This window comes from Bidens hawaiensis, unplaced genomic scaffold (assembly GCF_021521415.1).
Source record: "Bidens hawaiensis isolate Kalapana, Puna unplaced genomic scaffold, B.hawaiensis_p1.1 tig00004551_1, whole genome shotgun sequence".
NCBI lineage: Eukaryota > Viridiplantae > Streptophyta > Magnoliopsida > Asterales > Asteraceae > Bidens > Bidens hawaiensis.
In genome coordinates, this window is record NW_027491277.1 from 1,408,585 (window position 1) to 1,414,459 (window position 5,875).

Consider the following 5,875-nt stretch of genomic DNA (forward strand, 5'->3'; position numbering starts at 1 on the left):
TGGTTAAATTTAACTAAGGGTCTCACTCATGAGCTACTTGAGACTGGTTTGTTTAAAAGCTCGAGTCCAGATGAGTTTAAACGAGTTTAAGCCTAGGAAATAAGATTGTTTAATATACGAGTCCAAGCCGAAGCTTCACTTATCGAGGAGGAGAGGGTTTGTGAGCCCAATACTTATGCAATTTTTATTTATTATAAAATAATATATATTATGTTAAATATAAAAGTTGCACCTATAGATACATATACAAACAATTAATAAATTATATTAATTAACAAATAATAAATGAGTTGAGCCTTGAGCTTGAAAAACTACTCTCAAGCCGAGCTGAAGCTCGAGCTCTTATAAGTTAAACGAGTCGAGCTCGAGCCTAGCGAGCCAGAGTCATTTACATGTATGAATTCAACATAAACCCTTCAGAATTAGATATGCTACTTACTGTGTGTAAGAATAAAACAAGTAATATTATTTCTAATTTCTAACTTAATGACCAAATAAAAGTTGCAGCCTAAAAAGTTACTTAAATACTCGCCTTATAACCGGAGGCCGGGCTTTTTTACTGTGAACACGCTCCTTATCTCCAATCCATTGTTGCCTTGTTTGGTTCGAAAGATGAAGACCTAAAGAACCAACCAAAAGTTAACATTTATTTCACAACTTATAAACTTGTAATAATAAATAACTAAAACCATACCGCAGTTTACAAATTCTGAAGGATTATTGCCAGAACTAGATTGACCATCCACTGGTACATTGCTAGATGATGAAACACTTATTTGAGACTGAGGTATACTAATAGTATTGTTATCCATCTCATATGTGCTGCTACTCCAAAAATCTTCTAGAATACTATGGTTATCGATGATGTGGACGTTTCCTGTCGGCTTATTATCAGTAGTTACAAATGGAGGCCTAGTACAACATCCAAGACACCCTCTGCTCTGTTGCAAATAAGGTTTACAACCATAAATATGATTAGGATTTAGGATAAATGTCACAAACTAATTTCATGGATCAATAACTAAGTGATCATGGTGCCTTGATGTAAACAGTAAACTTAGGGGTGTGCATCAAACCCAAAAAACCAAACTGGAAAAACCGAATGAAAATAAAAACCGACGGTTTGGTTTTATGTCATTGTAAAAACAAAACTTACGGTTCGGTTATGGTTTTGCATGTAATAACAACCGGAAAAACTGAAACAAACCACATTTATTGATTTTCAACTTTATTTTAAGAAATTTATAAAGATTTAATAAATATGTAACTCAAATGTTTAAGCCTAAATGTACAATAATCCATTAGTATATAAATAATGAAATGATTTTTTTTTTTTTTTGAATCCATCACAATCGAAGTTTTATATAATGTACTATAAAACGATTACAATAAAGTGGCAGGCAAACGGGCAACAAGCTGCGCCGCAACCCCCTTTTGAACAGCAAAGCCAATCCTGCTAAAAACGAAGCTTTGGGACCTAGAAGCTGAAGAGGTTCCGTGTACGACGCGCTGAACCCTACTCAAAAATTTCACAGCCTCTGGAGCCAGAAAACCAAATGTATCAAAGGCAAATGGTAGAAAGACATGTTGATTGTAAGGCCCCGAACCCGGTAGCCCTACTTTAACGCCAGATTTACTCATAAACACAGTTCTTGCAATCAGAGTTAATTAAAACTTCCGCGGAAACGTTTACTTGAAGCATTCGATACAAAACATTCAATATCTTCTTTGATACTATAAAACAAATCATTATATTTAAAACATATTTTCTTCCATCTTAAGATGCCAGCCGTTCAATCCATGCCATGTGCCATCCTCATGCTAGTTCTTTGGTCTGATCACCTGCGTGCATACTAAAAGTCAGCTACGCTGAGTGAGTTCTAGTTAATCAAGCAACTTATCATACAACCACTACATGCATCATATACGTATCCGAAGACACGTAGTCCACTATCTAACCTTCTTACCTTACCACTTAGCCTCTTATTTACACCTACCACCTTGCCACTTTGCCACTTTAATAACGTATAACGTTATGCCACTTTGCCACTTTAATAACGTATAACGTTATGCCACTTTGCCACTTTAATGACGTAGTCACGTATAGGCTTACCCTACCACGTACTATCGTCATGCCACTAACACTTTTACTACACTCTTGCCACTTCTAACACGCTCTACCTCTACTTGTCTACAACACGCTTCGTATCATTTACATAATAAGCAAGTCACATCATAACATTCATACACACTAATAACCACTTGGCAATCACTATCCTTGGCGATGCGTGCAATATCCGAAGATCGTTCACGCACCAACAAGTATTATATAATAGCTACCTCGTATAACATCTATAGCATACACTTACCACTTAAGGTAAGTGTATTCACACTTCACATCGAGTACGCACACAGCCCCGAAAACATAACAAGGAAATGGGGCTAGAAACTCACCTGAATCCTGTTACGCTCTCCGTTAATAGTTATTCCCTTCTTGAGCTGTGCACGGCTAACTGTATAATATTTAAACGTATCAATTAACTACTACTACTCATGTTGTATTTCTATCTTTATATGACCCACAACGAACGGGGGTCCGGGGGCAGCGCCCCTGGCAGCGGGGTCTAGGGGCGGCAGCCTCTAGCAGGGTCCAAGGGGCAGAGCCCCTGGCTGCGGTCGAGCTGCCAGGTCAGCTTGGAAAAATTTTATTTACATTAACTATCTTAACACATTTTCCATTAGGTTTTTAATTTATTTTCTAAGCGAACTTAACTTTAGGTGAAGTTAAACCTTAGGCGAACTTAGCTTTAGGCGAAGTTAAACCTTAGGCGAACTTAGCTTTAGGCGAAGTTAAACCTTAGGCGAACTTAGCTTTAGGCGAAGTTAAACCTTAGGCGAATTTAGCTTTAGGCGAAGTTAAACCTTAGGCGAACTTAGCTTTAGGCGAAGTTAAACCTTAGACTTAGCTTTAGGCGAAGTTAAACCTTAAGCGAGCTTAGCTTTAGGCGAAGTTATCAGTTAGGCGAACTTGGCCGTAGGCGAAGTTATCAGTTAGGCGAACTTGGCCGTAGGCGAAGTTATGCTTTGAAGGCGAAGTTAAGCTTTGAAGGCGAAGTTACCCAGTTCGCAGGCGAAGTTGCCCAGTTCGCTACGGGTTTGGTTTTTATCACGCATTTTGGCGATTTTAATACCCTTGTTATGGTTCGGCATCACCCCCTAACGTTCCCTAACCATTTCGTTCGTATATATATCCCGTATATACTATAAAGCTTGGATCTTTAAGCTTAAGGACATTCAATAAAACATAAACTTTAAAGGTCAAGAACATACCTTTTGTGCTCGTTTGGATCTCGTTTAACTTATTTAATCACAACTAATCGTTTACTCTCTCTCGGATCTTGCTCGTTTCTCTCCCTCGGCCGCCGGCCGTATATGGCGGTGTGTGGTGTGTGTGTGTGTTTTGGAGTGTGTAGAGATTAGGATGGATAAATGGATGGAATGGAAAGGATTGGGGTTTAAGGGGGTATTTATACTCCCTCAAGCCCATGGACCGAAGGCCCATATTTCCTTTTGGTCCATATCCAATCCCATCTAATTATCCTACTAAGTCTTCATATTATGCTGTTCCACTAACTCGTTTATTTCACCCGACAAAATAATATATTAAATATTACTTTAGAAAACCAATTGTATCAAAGGCAAATGGTAGAAAAACATGTTGATTATCTAAACAAGATTTCTTGTGTTTAACAACTTTGCCCGATTCAGCCTTCAACGCAGCCTGACCCACAACAAACCCACGGTCCCTAAGCCCAACAAGAGGAGACACTCCTGTAAGATCCACACAGTCGTGTTTCCCCCCTGCCCACCCGAACACAAGAATATTAGCTGGTCGTAAAGTAGACCTCCCTTCAATAGGATCCGTGAGAAAGTTAACAGGGGCCTCCTTTTTAGCAGAAATCCCTGCCCGTTTAAGAACATCACACAGAACATCCCTAACCAGATCATGTCTGTATTTAAAGCCAGGCAATTCTTTGCAATGCACCGCATGGTCACCAAAAGAATCCAAACAGACCTTGCGACAAATTGGGCAAGGTTCATCCGTCGGGAACATAGGGATCATTAACCGGTACTTAAGGATAGCCCGATACTCCAAACCCGACATACGTTGGCCTAATCCTTCAATGGGGATGGCCGTTAGAAAATCCTGAGCCCGAGGAGCCCGAAGGCATTCAAACACCGCCTTTTGGCGAGGGGATAGATCAAACTTCACTTCTAAACTCTTGACGATTCCACTAAATAAGGCACTCGCCACAACATGTTGGGCTTTAGGGGGGGCGGTGTCCTTATTAGAGAACCCGCTAAGATCAAAATATGGAAATGAAGTACGTAAACGATCCATCGCACACCCATAATCAGAGTCCAACCCATAAATATCACAACCCCGAAGAATATGGTCTTGCAAACACCACGACTGTGCTCTCGAAGCCACAAAAGCATATGTAGATACATCCTCGGCCGAACAGAGACCCAACCCCCCATAACGAATCGGAAGTGATGCCAACCTCCATTGGAGATCCCCAAAGAACGGACCTCCACAAACCACGATGTCCTCAATCGCCCTTTGAAGACCATTGTCAAATATAGAAACAGCTTCCTCCACATACATAGGTTGGCATGTTCTCAAACCGAACAAAAGCTTGGCGACTCCCATACATGAGCGAAGCAAAAGAAGCTCACATTGAGGATCCCGAAGTCTTGAGAGACAGCTCATCAGTTCCACAGCTCTAGATGCCCTTTTCATAGCCAAACTGCTGAAATGATTTAACCCCAAATAACTATTTTGGGCCAAAACAATTTTTTCGGCCCAAATTTCCCAAGCTTAAATAGCAAAACCGAAAAACTGAACTGAACTCATTGATTTTAATTTTTTATTCGAAATAGTTTTTAAGAAATACGTAACCCAAAGATTCTAGTCCAAATGTATAATAATCCATTAGTTGTTAGTAATTAGCAAAATTATTTTGGCCCAAATCAATTATTTTGGACCATTTTTTATTTTTTTTCCAGCCCAGATTAATTGTTTTTGACCAAAATTTATTTTTTTCTTGCCAAAATTTTCAAACTAAAATAGCAAAACCAAAAAAACCGAAACCTAACGATTTAAAAAAAGAAACAAAAAACAAAGTTTCGGTTTTTGGTTCCCTTTGTGCTCAAAACCGACACAAACCAAAACGTGCACACCCACTGATGCTACAGATTTAAACATATTGATGCAGTATTTGATAGACTACTGATACCACAATTTCACAATCTACAAATATAAAAACACCAAAGAGGCGAACACCCACCCCATGAATTCAACAATTCTACGGATACAACTGGAAACTGAACCGAAAACTTGCATCTAAATATACCCGTCAAAGAACCAAAACCAATCGCCTGTTACCGAAGAACATGATAATTAATTATGGGTTGATTTGAGCTTCAGTGTGGAGTATTATTATTCTCTTTGATTGCCAACGCCCACTAAGAATAATAATAATCAGACTGTTACGAATTGCTTTACAACTTTCCTGTTTTCCTTAACGTCAAAGTTATTCATTACACACTTTCGCCCCCTCAACTACATTAGATATTCAATTGTAGCCCGAGTATCATATCCGATTATAACGTTAGTTTGTTAAAAGGTCTATGTTGGGATTTCCAAATATGTTTCTTACTATTTTAATTTTTATATAGCTTTATTATTCAAGAAAAACATAATTATAGAAAAAATGTTTATGGTTATGGTTCCGGGTAAACATGTGCGTATCTTTCGGGTGATTGGGTCGGTATTACATAATCGCATAGGTCTTTTGCAAACTTGTGAAAA

The 5,875-nt window shown here is 38.8% G+C and overlaps 1 long non-coding RNA gene across 1 annotated transcript; it reads right to left on the reverse strand.

Moving 5' to 3' along the window:
- Nucleotides 1-532: 532 nt before the first annotated feature.
- On the reverse strand, nt 533-5,654 carry LOC143626950 (uncharacterized). The gene is made up of 3 exons (XR_013152514.1): nt 5,352-5,654; nt 695-941; nt 533-620 (listed from the first exon to the last, which is right to left on the reverse strand). It is a non-coding gene; the product is annotated as an uncharacterized LOC143626950 (long non-coding RNA).
- Nucleotides 5,655-5,875: the final 221 nt, after the last annotated feature.